Raw genomic sequence first — 18,473 nt, 5'->3', positions numbered from 1 at the left:
ATCATCCACAGGTTTGGTGCTTTGTCTTTCAAATGTCCCAGAGTTTCTCTCTCTACAGGTGTTGGGGATGTTATCCTGAGCTACACTCTGCACCCGACCATCAAACCCATCATCAACCATCAGTGGAAGGGAGGCTGCTGATCTAACATGTGATGCAAATCAGCCACGTCATTTTCTGTGGTGTCGACTGAAGCTAGACAGGTACCAGGACCCGTCACACATCCCTCCCAGGTAACAGGAAGGAAATGTCTTTGAAAGGTCATCAACACAAAAGGTCAAAGTTCAGACTGGTTCACCTGTTAGTGCAGCAGCAGGTTAGCGCTGCCACCATGTTCAGGGTCTTCTTTCTCTGGAGAAAAACGATGGATCACATCAGCACAGTTCTGCCACAGAAGGCAACCTGTGATGGATGAAACATTAAAACATCTTCTTGATCATCAGGTTCCTACAGGAGAAGAATTACCAGTTTATTTAACAAGGGCCAAAAAAACGTTATTAAATTATAAACACTTTAAAACAAAATTATAAATGCAACACTTTTGTTTTTGCCCCCATTCATCATGAGCTGAACTCAAAGATCTAAGACTTTCTCTATGTACACAAAAGGCCTATTTCTCTCAAATATTGTTCACAAATCTGTCAAAATCTGTGTTAGTGAGCACTTCTCCTTTGCCGAGATAATCCATCCACCTCACAGGTGTGGCATATCAAGATGCTGATCAGACAGCACGGGTGTTGCACAAGTGTGCCTTAGGATTGCCACAATAAAAGACCTAAGGCTGCCCACAATAAAAGGCCTTAGGCTGGCCACGATAAAAGGCCACTCCAAAATGTGCAGTTCCATCACACAGCACAATGCCACAGATGTCGCAAGTTTTGAGGGAGTGTGCAGTTAGCATGCTGACTGCAGGAATGTCCATCAGAGCTGTTGCCCAGAGAATTTGGCAGCACATCCAACCATCCTCATAACCGCAGACAACGTTTAACCACACCTGCCCAGGACCTCCACATCCAGCATCTTCACCTCCAAGATGTCACATTCTGTTTTGCACTCCGTGAGTTTTGGTCAGTTGATTGTGTTATTTTGGTCTGTTGTGTTTTGGGGTTCTGTCTTGTCGTGTGTCCAGTCTGTTTATGGTGAGCTCTACCGTTTTGTTGTCGGTTTGGTTCTGTGTTAATCTGTTTTTGTTCTGTTATCCTAGTCTGTTGTCCTGTGTTATCTTGTCTCCCTTATCCACTGTGTTCTTGATTCTAAGATTTGGGTTTTGCATCTACATTTTAGTTTATTTAGCTTATTGATCAGTTTGGTATCTGTTGTTTAGTCTGGGTTATTATTCATCTAGTTGTTATCTGTCAGCTAGTGTTTAGTGGTTTTTTTTTTTTCCTTTTTTCCGTTCTGTTCCTAGTTGAGTGTTGTCCTGTTTCCTGGTTAGTTCTGCCTGCCTCGTTGACCTTGATCCCTGTCACCTGTGTTGCTCCCGCCCTGCTCGTTAGTCCGTGTGTATTTATGCCTGGGGTTTCTGTTCAGTCTCTGTCCGGTCACTGTAGTAGTGTGAATAAGCTCTGTCGTGTCATGTGTGAAGCGTCCTGTCTGTTTCTCTGCTGTCTTGGATTATGGATTAAACTACCACATGTAAGCCTTGTGTATTGCTGTTGTTTGGATTAAAGTCCCTGAACAGAATCTCGGCTCTGGTGTCTTTTTTTTTTTAGATACTTTAATTGTCACATACAAGAACATGTTGCAAAATTATTCTCTGCACTTTAACCCATCCCTCAAGGGAGCAGTGGGCAGCTGCTGTGCAGTGCCAGGGGTCCAGCTCCAGATTTTTATCAGTGGCTGGTCAATTGCACTGACTGAAGAACCTAGCATGTCTTTGATGGTGTGGGGGAAACGGAGCACCTGGAGGAAACCCACGCAGACACGGGGAGAGCATACAAACTCCACACAGAAAGGCCGGGGCAACCAGGGTTTGAATCCACGACCTTCTTGCTGTGAGGCCACAGTGCCACCACCGTGTCATCTTGCGTTTGGGCTCACACTCCTGCTCTGCGTTCACCAAATCATGACACAAGATTGTCTGAGACCAGCCACCCGGACAGCTGCTGCAACAATCGGTTTGCATAACCAAGGAATTTCTGCACAAACTGTCAGGAACCTACTCAGGGAAGCTCATCTGCATGCTTGCTGTCCTCATCAGCGTCTCGACCTGACTGCAGTTCGTTGTCGTAACCGACTTGGGTGGCTTAATGCTCACATTCAATGGCGTGTGGTACTTTGGAGAAGTATTCTCTTCATGGATGAATCCTGTTTTTCACTGTACAAGGCAGATGGCAGATTGCGAGTGTGTTGTGTGGGTGAGCGTTTTGCTGATGTGGATCCAGTGGCTGGCGGTGGGGTTATGGTATGGGAAGGCGTGTGTTATGGACAACGAACACAGGTGCATTTTATTGATGGCATTTTGAATGCACACAGATACTGTGACGACTCTGACGCTCGTTGTTGTGCCATTCATCCACGACCATCACCTCATGTTGCAGCATGATAATGCACGGCCCCATGTTGCAAGGATCTTTACACAATTCCTGGAAGCTGAAAACATCGCAGTACTTGCATGGTCAGCATTGAGCATGTTTGGGATACTCTGGATTGGCGTATACAACAGTGTGTTCCAAGTCCTGCCAATATCCAGCAACTTCGCACAGCCATTGAAGAGGAGTGGACCAACGTTCCACAGGCCACAATCAACAACCCAATCCACTCTGTGAAGAAGATGTGTCGCACTGCATGAGGCAAATGGTGGTCAGATACTGACTGGTTTCCGGACCACCCAATACAGTGAAACTGCACATTTTAGAGTGGCCTTTTATTGTGGCCAGCCTAAGGCACACCTGTGCAAATACCCATGCTATCTGATCAACATCTTGATATGCCACACCTGTGAGGTGGATGGATTATCTTGGCAAAGGAGAAGTGCTCACTAACACAGATTTTGACAGATTTTTGAACAATATTTGAGAGAAACAGGCCTTTTGTGTACATAGAGAAAGTCTTAGATCTTTGAGTTCAGCTCTTGATTAATGGGGGCAAAAACAAAAGTGTTGCATTTATAATTTTGTTCAGTGTACGTAGAAAGTTATATTCAATTCAGGACACCACTCTGGAAACGAGACAATTTGTAGCATATTATCTAATTCATTCTCATTGTAGCCTACTAAACTATTTTGACTTTTGGTTAATTATAACTATAACAAAATTACCATTAATAGATAATGGGTTGAAGGATTTGGAGTTCTACGTGGAGGAAGTTGGCAAGATATTCACTCTTATGCAATATTAAAAGAAACCAGCGTGTATATAGACAAGCATTTATTTACAAGATAAACAAAGCAAAAACACTCAAGATGTAACTAAGACAAAAAGAAGAAAAAAGATCTGCATGTCTGATAAGGACAGTGTTGGGGGTGAGAACATAAGCACATGTGGTCAAAGTTTCCTCCTGCATATCTGTTGTTGTTTACGGCAATTTGTGATTGTGTCTAACGTTGCCAAGTTAAAAGGAATTAGCGTGCAAAGACTGTATGAAGCATAACATCTGTAACCAATTTAACAGTGGCTGAGAACTGTGGTTAGAAACTCATTAACAATGATCACAACGGCAAAACGTTAATGAATAACACATCAGTCCTGTGCTTAGCCAAGTTAACTTTGAAGATAACCTATGTGAAGCTATGTAATGCCCAGTACATTACCAGTCCAGAAAGGAATAGAGTTTCATTGGTGTTGCTAGATGTTAGCTGGCTAGTTTAGTTAGTGTCCTGATTTCAGACAACGACTGATCATAAAGTTCTGCTTGGTGTCCTCCAGAAGAGGTGCAAATGAACAACTTCACCTTTGGGAGGTCCCTGGACACTTTTAACCCTCGATGGTCACCATTTTGGCTATGTAGCGGAAGCTGCAGCGACAGGTATTTTGTATAATATTTATTTCCTCTTATTAACGATTGTCACTGGATCCAGATTGTTTACACTACAATCTTGGTAAAAACAGTCGAAAAAAACTTTCAGCTCTACTCGGCCCTGTTGAGACCTGGCCTGACTACTTATAAGAGAGGAGAAACCAACTGAGTTTCAAAAGCAAAGAATATCTGATTCTAGATACCGAAAACAGGACAGTAAAAATGACAGTGCAGAGTAAAATATAAATAATAAAATTGAAAAGAAAAAACAGGTCATCTGCATACTGCGTGTTAGTTTACTCGGTGTACTAACAGAAAAATCTTATTCGGAACAAAAATACAGAGCAAAAGGCTGAGTTGTATCAGCAGCAGCTTCACTTTGACTGCAGTTATTGATAATATGATCTGACTTTTGAAACCATGACAACATGTTTGAACAGCTGAACCACAGAGTGTGAAAATGTTTCTCTGACTCACTTTGGCTTTTTATATCTTCACTTCACGCCTTCATCTGGATTTAACCACATTCTCAACACAACATCAGGACTCTGAGCAAGTACAATAACACTGAGCTCAACAATGCGACACAACAACAGTGCTGTTTTTGTGTGAGACCACACAACGCTGCTGCAGGTTTTCTATCTGTTATAATGTTGCAGCTCTTTCTTACACAGGTTAAACTAAGTGAGAAGCTACTTACTGACTGGACTGTCCCAGAAGACACTTTTGTTCTAGTTGTACAGCCTCAGCAGGATTAACTCATTATCTTTTGTGTCTTTTTGCCTCATGTTCCCTGTAATGTTTAGCCCCATGGTGGAAGGAGGAGACATGGACTCAGGAGTTCTTCACCTGGTGCTTCAGTTTATTTCTTCACCAGACACGTGGAAAGTGCAGTAGTGCAAATGTGAATTATTGCAAAAATATATCAATAACAAATGAGGAAACTATGTACAAACTATTCAAATTATCATTACAAACTGATATTAAACCACACAAAAGGCCCTGACTATTGGGCTCTAGCACATGTGCCCTTCCAGGCCAAAGCTGTTCTGCCAAGAAGAGCCTCTGCCTCCTTCCTTTATACCAGAAGCCCCTTCTACAAGACAAACCAAAGTTAATTGGAAATCAATTGAACACCATTATGTTACCTCAACCGTCCAAAACATTTCTGGCTACATCAATACACAATATATCAACTATAAAACCAGAAATGAAATGTTACATGCTGAACAAAGCGTCTCAAAACAGCAACTTAAGGTACTCCAGTACACCCGTCTGTACTGGCTCACACTTGGACCATTCCAGGTCTTCCCCCCTATAAATTATTCTTCACACCATCACTTCCTGTTGGCCACTTCGACCCAGATCCCTGCTTGAGGATGAGAACAGGTGGCTGAAACATATAAACTAAAGTAAATGACTTGAAATGAGCTGTGCATGTGTTGTATTTATCCAATCATGATTTCAACTCTTTCGACTAGTACTTAAATGAACTGAAATGAAATGACATAAAATGACAAGCCATGTGTCCATTGATGCTAGCCCATATGCTAAAAGTAATGCTAATGCTCAGCTAAGGTTAGCTTAGCATGCTAAGACCAATGCTACCGCTTCCTGAAATGAAGGCATGGGGTAGTCCCATGACATTCTCTTGTCTCTGTGCTCCAGGATCATCACCAGCTCCCCTGCCTCCTGTTTTGCTTGCTGAGAAAACGTAACAGAACTATCTGACCACCGTGAACTCAGTGGACTCCGCCTCCCAGTATTTAGTGGATGTTGGGAAGGAAAGTGACCCAAAGCCTTCATTACTCCAGCAAGGTATTTGTAGTGTTTGCTAAATATTCAGTGGAGTTCAGGACTGTATGGGCAGATTCAGGGTGGAATAAGGAAGCTTTACAGGGGGGGTCTAAGTGGTCTTAGTAAACACATAATGGATGAGTTTGTGGCCTGAGACGATCCAACCAGGATCAATACTGTCATTTCCCTAGCCATCCCAACTAGGCTGCTTAAAGAAAGTCAGTACTTACATACTAGATATGATCAAAATCCAGGCCAACTATAGACCTGTGTCTAACCTTTCCTCACCACCTCCCAACTCATCGACGAGGCACCGGCCTTGACTGTCTGCCGCCTCTTTGTTGGAGTGGTAGTTTCTTATCTGTCTGCCCTTTTGGATTTGGTTGCCTAAATTTGACAGATCACCCAGTTTTCTGACCCTTGACTGCATTTTATTGTGTAATCCCTGTCTCTTCTTGCTTCTGGGTTCACATCTGCCAGTTTCTTCAAAAATGTTACAGAGACCTACAAGTCCGAGAAAAAACGAGAGTCAAAACAACCATGAGACCAAGATGAACCAATCTAACTTTTAGAACTCTGACTTGACACGTCAGATTTCCAGTCCTGGACGAAACAAACAAGAGACATCTCCAAGATAAATAAAACATAAGTCTAAAGACCAGGACCAGACTTGAGTACTACAGCCCTGATGAAAATGCCCCTGTGCTAAAAAGTCCTGGTTCTTGAACTACATGTTCAACTGTCACATCCTTGTGGCCATGTGGTTCATCTCTTCAGATCCATCAGCCTCTCTCTCAGTTTACATTAAAGGAGCCTCTTTCATGAACCAGCTCCTGCAGGTTCTTTTTTTTTTTACATCACTCAAGTACTGCTGAATCTCACGCTTCTGCTGGCCTTACCTGTGATCATAATTAACCTCATGATATTTATGTTTGTCGAAAAGATGAATGTAGTGCCACTTTGCATTTTCATCAGATATCTAGAAGCCTTTCTGGGGGATGAAAAATATCCTCCATCTCATCCTGCACTTTCCTTCTATCACCTCTCTGTGCTTGTTGAACAGCAGGTCCAGGTCTCTCAGGTAAGCAGAGTGGAGTCTCTGTACAGGGTCTCAGGATTTAATCCCTCTGAGTCTCACCAGGTGGATCAGCATCTGGATGTGGAAGGCCGCCCCGTTCACCCAGGCCTTCAGAGCCTGAGACGACATGTGCCGTCCCTCACCGTGGAGTTCTTCAGCTGTAGCTCGATCCGTTTGATGTCGCTCGTCAGCTCGTTGTCATTGTTGATGTTCATCATGCATCTCTTCAGACACTTGTAGATCTGATCCCAGACCTCGGAGCCGTAGCGCCCATCTGTTCTGGTCTGAGATGCTGCTGCTCTAGTGCGACATTTAGTGGCAGTGAATGTTGCATATTTGTCAAATAAGAGAATATGATTATCTGACAGAGAAGCAGAGGACCGAAGAGGGCTTCCCCCTCGCACTAGGCTTCTCCTCTGCCTCAGGTTCCTGTCCTAACACCTCTACAGCTGCTCCCTCTCTTGAGGAACAGAGATTAGCATTCCTGACATTTTAGAGACTTGTTAGAAAACAAGGGGCCTTACTGAAATGTTGTGAAGGAAGCCTTGGATGAGGGGATGAAAGGATCAGGTCCAGAGAATCATCAACCTTTCAACAGATCAAAATGATCTACCTGGTTTTATTTAGCAAAGCTTAAAAACAAACAAAGCCTACGTCCAGAAACACTTTGAGATAGAAGAGAATAAAAAGAGGAAAGAAACCAAACAGAATTCCTGAGTCTGAAAAGGCTGCAGAAATGTAAAAGCTGACAAAAGGTCTGAGCAAAAAGGAAAAGAGCTCTGAAAGACCTAGAAGGTCCAAAAGGTCTTCAAAGATCTGACTTCCCTCAGAACTCCTCCTCCTTTTCTACAATGGAGCTGAGGGGGTTTTAGCAAATCTACCAAAAAGCAGGGCTTCTACCACAAACAGACGGGGACAAATGAAAGGAAGAAGCTGAATCAAAGAGAGGAGGAACATCAGATGCAGATGCTTCGTGCAGCAGGGTCACTGAACGCTTTGGTGAGGATGAAAATGATGTGAATAAAATGCTGCGGCCTTTACAGTCACCAGATCTCAACCCGGTTTCACACCTGTGGAAGATTCTGGAGCAACGTGTAAGACAATGCTCTCCAGCAGCATCTCCATAAGAGCAGATGATAGAAACTCTCATCTTCAGATCCATCATGTTATTGATCAGAGTCCATTTTAAAGACAGCTGCTGTCACTCTGTTCACAGCTCAGAAGGCGTGCTCAGTGGTGACATCAGCAGTGATGTCATTGTAATCGCCATCAAATTCGTCACTTCCTCCAACCCGCTGGGTCATCTCCATGGAGACGGCTGGTTTGTTTCCTGTCTTCCTGCTGCAGCAGATGGACAGCATCAGACCAGTAGAGACGCCGTATGGACAGAAGACCACTAGATGGCAGCAGAGTCTGAGCACAGACAGAGAGGAGTCTGACGGAGGAGAACAAGAATCACAGTCAGGTTTGTTGCCAAGTAGGTTTTCAACATCCAAGGAATTTGTCTTTTTGGTGCAGAACAATAAACATAGTGAGAGAAAATAAAAAACAAGGACTGTAAAAGTCAAGAATCATAATTATAAAATAGAAATGTAAAGAATGATATAGTTGTGTTAACACTGATATATTCTGGACTGTCTGGGTCTGGACAGTTTGGTGGAATCACCTCATCAACACAGATTTATACCTTTATTTTATGTTCATTTCACACAGAAGTATCAACAAACAAATGAAGAACCAAATGTCATTCATTGTGGTCTCGTGTTCCTAATCTGACTTTCCGCAAGATACTTAATGTGAGATCTGTAAGCTCAACTGTATGCTATTGCTTGTATTACCGATAACTGTAATGCTTGATTTTATATAAACAAAAAAGTTTATGAAATCCTCCTATTTCTTTCTTTCTCCTCCTGCTGCTGTTCAACTTGTTCTGGATCTTTTTAGAAATAATTCACTTCCATCAGCTCACCTGCAGAAACAAGCAGTCCACACAGCAACACAGCCGCACCTGCAACAGGTGGACAGAGGTCACTAAAGGTCAGAGGTCACTAAAGGTCAGAGGTCAACAGACAGACAGACAGACTTCCATCAGCTCACCTGCAGCAGTTTGCACAGCCAGACCTACAACAGGAGAAGGAGAAGGTTTATTTTTTATTTTATTTAATCATTTTAACATAGCAGGGGCAGTGCACATTAATAAGCATAAATGCAAATGCGCCAGAGTTAGCCAAAAGACTATTTTTCATCTGTAGTCCCTGGACAATTGTTACATAGTCAACCTAAAAAACAATTATAACATTAATTTTAAAAAGTCATTCATTATGAAAGCATGCAACAAAATGAGATTTAAAAAAGCAGACACTGTACTGATATACTTCTCCATGGACTTCATATACTTTAAAGACTATTACAAGATATTCAACGTGCAACCCATAGCTCATAATTTACATTACATTTTCTCATTTGGCAGATGCTTTTATCCAAAGCAAGTTATATTTGAGGAACAACATACAAGCATCAACAAAGAATCAATACAGCACAAGATCTACAAGTGGCAATACACACTAGTAAGGGCAGCAATACAATGAGTACGTACACAGACAAGAACTGACAGGTGTCAAGTATGAACATAGCACCACGCATAGTATACATGTGACCAACCCAGAAAAAAACAAAGTCACAAATACACACATACATACATGCAAGCAATTCAGGGCAGAATGGCAGTAAAAATGCAAGTGGCAACAACAGACTAAGGACAGCAACATGCAACTTCAGTTTCAGTGTTGACATAGCTGAGGACTGATTAACCATTTATTTACACAGGTTTTATTATTAATTAAATGAGCTGTATGTATCCAATTCTCTGATTGCAGTTGGGATGGATTTTTATTCTGATGCAGCTTTAACAGAAAATGCAGTTTTATTGAAAGTACTCTTTCTGCTGACCCTCTTGTGCAATGATACACAGTTGTTTTTGTAGTAACAAAGTGACTGTGTGGAAGAGAACTGTCCTCTTATAGTCTTCCATATGACCCTTTGACACTGTTACAGACCCTTTTCACCTGAGGTTTGAAGGAGAGTGTGGAATCAATCAGGATTCCAAGATACTTGTACTCAGATGCGACCTGTAGCCTTTCCCCTAATACAAAGATATCTTGCTCTACACCGGAACTGTTTGTCTTAGAGAAAGACATGCACATAGTTTTTCACTCATCGCTGCAACCATGCTGTTACATGAGCCATGGAAGTTGTAAGTCCATTAGTAACTTCTGTCCTACTGCTACCATGTAGATAAATTACAGTGTCATCTGCATACATTTGGATGTTGATATATAATGTAAATAGTAATTGACCCAAAATAGATCCTTGTGGGACAGCTGTCAACAAATGAAGGCCAGCTGATTGATGATTCTGTACTTGGACATTGATTTAGTAGATATGATTCTAGCCACTTGAGTGAATCTGAAGAAAAATTGAGTCTACATAACTTGGACATGAAAATTGTGTGATTAACAGTGTCAAAAGCCTTCTTACGGTCAAAAAACACAGCTCCAACAACACCACCTATATCTAATAAGGATTTGTAAGCTTGTCATTTACTTTAAGGTCAAGCAGCTTCACTTCTTTATGGTAATTTTTTAACTGGTTCAGGATAATTTTAGAGTTTCCCTTTGCTCTTTCTATTTTTGACCAGAAAAGATTTGCCTTATGTATCTTAATTTCTTTACCACATTGTTCGGTAATGCATCAAAGTGTTGTCTGTCATTTCTGAATTTAGTTTTAATTGCAGTTATTAAGGCAAGCTCCCGTTCCTTTCTTAGTTTTAAAATATCTGCATTTATCTAAGAGACAGTGCTTTTGGATCTTTTGTACCTAAATGTACTGTTCATTTTTTTTTCTCTTTAGCTGTCAGCTATCTTTAATAGTGCTCTCCATTGGTTTTGTGAATGTTTGACTGTCTTCCTCACCATGTATTTCCATCAGTAGATTAGTCTGTTTAATTTGCTGAACAGCATTTTTGAACTGCTCCTGTTTGTTTTTAGGGATTCCAAGAAATTCATATTCAGTGACAAAAGGGCTGATCACTTACTGGTTAGTTTTCAGGTCTGTTACTAAATATTAAATCAATCTGTGTCCTAGTGGAGTTAGTAGAAACTACTATTGGAAGAAGGAGGCCGTTAGATTACAATAAGAACCGAGCACACACAGCCTGGATGACAGCTCATTTCGGTTAATGAAGCAAAATGCAGATCACAGACTGGTTAAGTTATGAAGGTATGAATTGAAAATGTAACAGAATTAAGAGTTGATTACTAGCCCAAAGAAAATATTGGATTAAAGAGTAAAAATATAAATAAAGGAATGTGAAAAGGCAATGACTTATTTTTATTTATTTATTTTGCAAATTTGCGTTACTTGTAACAAGTTACTCCCCACCCTGCTGCAGGTGCCCTCACTGCTGTCTTCAGGTAGGCTGTAATAACAGCAGCACAGAAGAAAAGTCTGTAATATAGAGGCACTTAGCTGCCTCCTGCAAACTCGAATTTTTTCTCCCTTAACTTTTCAGCATCTCCTTTGCGTTGTGTCGGAAGTTTTCTATAGGCCTAACTTACACGATTTTTGTCAGGGTTTCAACCGTTTAATTATGTCTGATGTGGAGTGACTGATTGACTAGCCACTCATAGTAAACCTCACCTACCCAACTCCGAAATTGCTGGAGAAAAGTGTGTGTGGGGGGGTGGGGTGGGGGGACAAAACATAGATTTTGAAATATGAGGGGAATGATGGCTCCTACGCGTATATAAGTTGTAATGTTACAATTTCCTCTGCCCGTTATACTTCACCGTTCATTACGGGCACCCGTGAAATTACGTCTATGTTGTAGTTAACGGTTTTACCACTCAATGTCTCTGTGAGACTAGCTGTAGATTAAGGTTTCATAGTTATCACCTATCATAATTATTTTTCCTTGTATACGTACCTTTTTCTCTTCAATATTGCAAAACATTGAAAGAGAGAGAGACAAACAGATGACAAAACCGTAATAAACTGAATAAAACTAAAAGAATAGTGCTGTTCACTGATTGGCCATGGGATGATTAGTATGGACTTTACACCAAAGTAGCTAAGATGCACCTTATATCTCGGTGGTGCAACCAAACATCAACACAGCTTAAGTCTCAAACTAACTAGTTTCAACGTATTGTTTAGTGTGCACCGAAACTTAAGGTAGAACTAAGTATCGTTGGTGCAACAGGCTGCAGCTCCTTACAGTTTAACCACCGGATTACATTACACTGGATTTTATCTTTTACATAACTCATAACTCTGCATCCCTTTGAGCCCACTCTATCTTTCCTGTAACTCTTAAAACCATGCACTTTTGATGCTGCTGAGGGAGAGCTTTCCTTTAGCCATGTCTCAAATAAACAAGATAAGAAAAAGAAAAGAAGAAAGACAAAGTCATGTAAAATTCATTATTCCTGCAGAGTCCAATCTAATATTCATGATATCTCAGCAATAACGTGTTTCAGATGGAAGTTTTATTAATGAATGAAACAGAAACATACTTTGGGTTCTGCTGTAGATTTCAGAACGTGGCTGGTGTTTAAGGGAGAGCGCGGTTCAGTTTGTCAAAAGTGACGTAATTCAGCTGCTTCATTCTCTACAGTATAACTATATATACTTAACACCAGCCAGTGATGCTGTTAGATTAGAGCTGCTATGATATATCGGCTTCCTGAGTTCAGGTACCGGTCCATCACTAATACACAGACAGACAGACAGACTTCCATCAGCTCACCTGTAGCAGTCAGCACAGCCAGACCTACAACAGGAGAACAAGGTTTACTAAAGGTCAGAGGTCAGCAGGTTAACTTTGTATTCAAATATATAAACAGTTAGTGGAAAATATCTAACTGAGCTTTCAGCAGCATCTCATGGTGTTCATCAGTAAATGGAGTTGGCTCAGGTGTCATCATGTGACCTACAGGTACATCACATCTCCCCCCATATACAAGCAGCTGTTACCATGGGACTGAGGGTCTGTACCTCACATGACCACACCTGAAGCATCTCCAGAACTACCAAGCAAACGCCATGAGCTGATGAAGACCATGAGAAGTGGCTGAAAGCTCTGGGAGTCAGGAGTCCAACAAGTCCCAGGTTGTAGTTCAGTACAGACCTGCTGACTGGATCAGACACAGTCTGGTTCCAGTCTGTTCACATCAGGTGAGTCTGACAGCTTTCATACCTGTTTGATTCCTGCGGAGCAACAGAACTCCAACCAGGACCAGAACCAGAAGAACCAGATGAAACAGAAGAAACAGAAGAAACAGAGGACTGAAGGACCAAAAGCCCGCTAAGAAGTGTGAGAGAAACAGAGAAAATACTTTCAGCCAATGACCCGAGGTACCAATCCAGCTGTCAACACCAGGGCCGTATTTATCAAGCTTCTCAGAATTACTCTGCCATCCGTTGCACCTACTACTCCACGGAAGAAGGTGTTGTGCTAAATTCTGCATGCCTGCTAAGAATTGTAAGTACCTCGCGGGAGGTATCGCTCATTTATGCTGAGAAAAGAGGTGGATGCAAATCTCAGATCATCTGCATTGCTGCGTTTGTCCTGTGTCATCACAACCTTCAGTTTAGCTGAAAACGCTTTACTGACAGTAGGAGTAAATTTCACAAATTCTTAACACTAAAATGGCACTTTGAGAAGCTTGATTAATACCGGCCCTGATCTCTACACCATGGCCTGTCGTTGTTTGTCTCCCGGTTGGACGTGCAAACATGGACAGTTATGGAACCTTGATCTAGTTTCTAGAAAACAACAAAAGTTACGCAATTACTCTCTGATTTGATCACCCCAACGGTCAACATGTGTCTATGTTGAATGGCTGTAACAGAAAACACAACACCTTCACATGACCTTGAACGACCTCCTTAAAGCTCCACTTCATGTTTGATGAATCCAGAACAAACTATTGAGTCCACCGAGCTGTTTGACAGCAAAAACCATCAGTGTGACTGATTCCAGTTTTTAAATGAGGAAGAAGCGACATCACTTCATCCAGATGTTGGTACAGGTCATGTGATCGACCTTCTGCAGTCTGTTGTTAACCTGTGGACATGTGACCTCTAACATACGTGTTCTGCCCTCGTCTACAGAATCCACCTTGCTGTTGGAGTTCCACTTCTCTCTGAACTTGTGTCTTGTTCTTTGTTCCACCCCCATGGTCGCTGCAGGCATAGATGACTGTGTCTGACAGTTGAAGGTTTTTCAGGTTAGATGTAGAAGCAGGTGTGGTGTTGAGTGAAGCTACAATAATCAGGTGCACTGCACTATCAAGCAGCGCCTGCCACTACACCCAGAGGGAGGCTTACCATTAGGTTAAGGCTGACATTTACATTAGGCCCCATAAAATGCCTCATAAACTTATGTTTAAGAAACCATAACTAAAGCCAAACCATTACTTTTTTACTGACTGAATAATGTCTTGTAAAAATTCATACAGAAAATTGTCGTCAGAATGCTTAAAGTGTGAGGTTTGAGGTACTGGTGTGCATGTATATTGATACAAACAAGCTAACATCAGACAGCTGATCAGACAGACAGTGATTGTTTTCTCTTCCATCAGCTCACCTGTCAGTCCAGACAGCAGCAGCACAGACACACCTGCAACAGGAAGACAGGGGTCACTGAAGGTCAGAGGTCACTGAAGGTCAGGGGTCACTGAAGGTCAGGGTCACACTGAAGGTCAGGGGTCACTGAAGGTCAGGGGTCACTGAAGGTCAGAGGTCACTGAAGGTCAGGGGTCACTGAAGGTCAGGGGTCACTGAAGGTCAGGGGTCACTGAAGTGGCCAATGACATGAGCCATTTCAAAAGATATAATTATTATCATCAACTGTCTGAAAATGAAAAATGAAATTTAAATGCTTTTTAATTTTAATCTAGGTTAAAGGCAAAAGATTCATCTTTACCTTTCTTTTCTACTCCATATGAATTGTTTAACTGACTATGGTAATTGAGGTATTAAAGTTATATTTTTAGCTTGTCTGATAACCTTTCCCAGCATTTTATCTGTTTCCAAACATATTTGGATAGAAGACAAATATATCAAGCTTCTTCAGAATCAGGTTAGTTGCCTTAAAGGTTTCACCCACAAGGAACCTTTCTGGGTATTTGGTGCGTGACAATAAACATAGTAGGATAAAATAGGCTTTGTGAGGGTTCTGTCTCTTTAACAGATTGTTGACATCCCTCTCCAGGATGGAGAGACGTTGTTGTGTTAGGGGAGTAACACTCTGAGGTGGGCCGTTGTGGAGAGGCCCAGACCCCTGCTGAGGTGGGGATAGGTGGAGCTGGTAGAGTCAGAACTTTCCCATTGATTTTCAAATCGACAGTGGAGCTTATTCAAGTCTTTGGCCTGGCGCAAGTGATTAATGTAGTGGGGGGCTTTAGCTATGTAGTGATCAGTCTGAGTCCAGGTTTTGGGTTTGAGTGAGGTTATTTCCTGTGTTATTTTGGTAAATCCTTCCTCTTGTGTTTGTATTTACTTCACTTGCTGACTTTCTGTCTTCCCACTCAGGGGTTTTAGGTTAGAGGTTTCCATGTCATTCATTATTCTGTTTCCTGTTATACTGTGTTCTTTTCCTTCCATGTCTTTCTCATCTACTTTACTTCCTGTCCCTTTCCCGCTTAGCGGTCTGTAGCTGCCTTTGAGCCATTATGCTTCTTCTAAATTCTTGAACGGCACCATCTGCCTGTTCTGTTTGAGTTTAAGTAAATCTAACTAACTGTATACAAAGAAGTCCAAACTTGTAAATTTAATGTGTTGTACCACACATTAAGGCAGGACCTTATTTTGTAAAACTTCAAAAATGGAAAACAGAAATGGAAATATAGGGAGTACAGAAGTTAGCTGAAGAGGTAAATAGATCGAATGGTGAATAAAGATAGTGGTATAAACTTCGGGACAACGGCGTCGACTTGGCATTATATACAGTAGACAGTCACAACAGCTAACTGCATGCCTGACTCATTGAAGACCAGGGTCCCGTTTCAGAAATGGGATTAGTGAACTCTGGAGTTTTCTGTTTCAGAGAGCGAAATCAGATAAACCCTAGATCAGTAACTCTGGCAAATGATGCTGTGAACCGGACCTCCTCCCGAGGAGGTGCAAAGAAAATATCCAACACATTGTCATCTCAGTGCGTCATAACTGGGGCTTTCAGACAGCGTGATAAAGCGTAAGGATTTAACGCTAAAGGTAGCCTTCAGCGTCTGTACGTAACACTCTCATCATCTATGTCCCAGCAACACACAGGAGGTTGATGTGCACAGCTGTAGGGTTAGCCGGTCCACATGCATAAAGTCAGTGACTTAAGTTTAGGTACTAACATTTCTAATGCTTATGGTAAGGGTAGGGGGCTTCGGGGGGCTTTCACCTTTTACACAAACGTAGCTAGCTAGTGCTAACCCGGTCTGGACGGGACGCCTATACCTTTCATAATCAGGTTGCCGATCGCCACCAGCGTTTAGTCCCGTCGGGTTACAGTTTAATTAAACATAGCCTTCCTATTTAAAAATGAATGTAAAGGGCTGTAGGAAAATTCCAGCACTTTATCATTCATTAAGGAATTTCCAGTGTGATAAACGATGACTGAGCAACGCTGTATACTACAAATGTTAACGTATTGATCCTCCTCTCCTGCGTTTAGAGCCAATCGTAGTCCACGTTGGGACACATTCATATTTCTAGCTCCACCTGCTTAAAATGGAGGCTCTGCCATTTTTTACCCGTTGCCATGGTGAATCGTAATATCGGAGCTCCATTGATGAGGCTTTTTTTCATCCACACGCACGAGTTTCTATCAGGCTCAACATACTCAGAGTTGATGAACTAATTCTGATCAGCTGTTCTGGAACCGAAAACTTAGAGTTTCACATCTCAGGCTCAGTCAGCTCAGAGCTCAGGGATAAGCTCAGAGTTTGTTAAACCTGCTTTCTGAAACAGGGCCCAGCTCTAACATCAGATATCATCATGAGTACTTTTACTACTAATACTTTCAGTGTATTTGATATTTTTGTAATTTTACTTCAGTAGAATTTTTTATGGTTTGACAGGCGATGGAATATTTTATTTTAAGGATTCAGCACTTCGTGAAAAATAGTATTTTTGCATTTTGTTTTTATTTATTTACTTTGGATTGTAGCTACCTAGCATATGTTAGCACGTAGCATTATTTATTTACTTTGGATTGTAGCTACCTAGCATGTGTTGGCACGTAGCATTATTTATTGCTGCATAGTAACATCATGTGCATATTTATTATGTTGTATATATGAATTATAAAGTAATATCTTTATATCAGGGAGGACAGAAATGCAGTGAAACTCATTGCCAGTTGTTATCAGCTGCTGATCAGTGAACCTGTTCCCTGTCAAACAAACAATAAGACAAGATAAACAAGATAAAAACACAGAAAGCTTCTTTATCACTTGAGATGTCCTCGTGGCTTCATGTTGGAAGACATGAACCATGTGACTGCAGCGTTCAGCAAAAAGCTTTTTCTATCACTTCTATTAAAGAGTGCCAATATTGATCTAATCTTTGCGATTCTTTGGAGATGAAAGAAGGCTACTTTTGTCACTTCTTTAATATGCAAATCAAATGATAGTGATCCATCAAAAACGACCTCAATATTCTTTACTCTCTCCTTGCAATGAATGACTGAATCATCAATGGTTAGAGTCAAATTTTCTTACAAATGATTCTAATCTAGCTGGTCCAATAGCTATTATCTAATTTTTTGCTGAGTTGAGCAATAAATTTGCTGATAACCAGCTCCTCACAGCAGCCAAGCAAGTCAAAACCTTAACTGAATCAGATGCATTTCCTGCAACATAATTTGCACATAGATTTGTAAATCATCAGCATAGCAATGAAAAGCAATCCCAAAAGAACGAATGATCTGACCCAATGGCACTAAGTATAAAATAAACAGCAGTGGACCAAGGACTGAACCCTGTGCTGAAGTGGTGAAGGGTCGGAAAATGTGTATATTATTGTATTATTAAGATCTCAACCACTTAAGCACTTGGCCAGAGACGCCGAAGTATTTCTCGATTCTATTCAGGTGTATAATTTTCCAACAAGTTTATATCCATGGATGGATGGATGGATGGATGTAGAAGCTCTGTGTTGGACTCACCGAGCAGAGACACAGATGAAGCCTTCATGTTGTCTGGATGTCGACTGTTAAGTCAGTCTGAACAGCAGAGTGACGCCTTCAGCTTCACTTCCTTCCTTTCACGTCAGTGCAGCATTTGGTTCTCTGAAGGAGGATGAGTGTCAGCTCTGCCTTCTTTGTTAAACTGAAATACATCATCCACAGGTTTGGTGCTTTGTCTTTCAAATGTCCCAGAGTTTCTCTCTCTACAGGTGTTGGGGATGTTATCCTGAGCTACACTCTGCACCCGACCATCAAACCCATCATCAACCATCAGTGGAAGGGAGGCTGCTGATCTAACATGTGATGCAAATCAGCCACGTCATTTTCTGTGGTGTCGACTGAAGCTAGACAGGTACCAGGACCCGTCACACATCCCTCCCAGGTAACAGGAAGGAAATGT

At 41.6% G+C, this 18,473-nt stretch overlaps 2 long non-coding RNA genes across 2 annotated transcripts; both read right to left on the bottom strand.

The window, feature by feature from the left end:
- Positions 1-7,226: 7,226 nt before the first annotated feature.
- Positions 7,227-8,957, bottom strand: LOC119896223. The gene is made up of 3 exons (XR_005443186.1): positions 8,929-8,957; positions 8,801-8,839; positions 7,227-8,266 (listed from the first exon to the last, which is right to left on the bottom strand). It is a non-coding gene; the product is annotated as an uncharacterized LOC119896223 (long non-coding RNA).
- Positions 8,958-14,011: 5,054 nt separating this feature from the next.
- Positions 14,012-18,108, bottom strand: LOC119896221. The gene is made up of 3 exons (XR_005443184.1): positions 18,053-18,108; positions 14,480-14,512; positions 14,012-14,098 (listed from the first exon to the last, which is right to left on the bottom strand). It is a non-coding gene; the product is annotated as an uncharacterized LOC119896221 (long non-coding RNA).
- Between the last annotated feature and the right edge of the window lie 365 nt (positions 18,109-18,473).

The sequence above is a fragment of the Micropterus salmoides genome, unplaced genomic scaffold (assembly GCF_014851395.1).
Source record: "Micropterus salmoides isolate LMB-PRFRI ecotype aquatic unplaced genomic scaffold, ASM1485139v1 Ms_hic_scaffold_10, whole genome shotgun sequence".
NCBI lineage: Eukaryota > Metazoa > Chordata > Actinopteri > Centrarchiformes > Centrarchidae > Micropterus > Micropterus salmoides.
The sequence above is the reverse complement of the archived record's forward strand: the minus strand, read 5'-3'. Positions and strand labels throughout refer to the sequence as shown.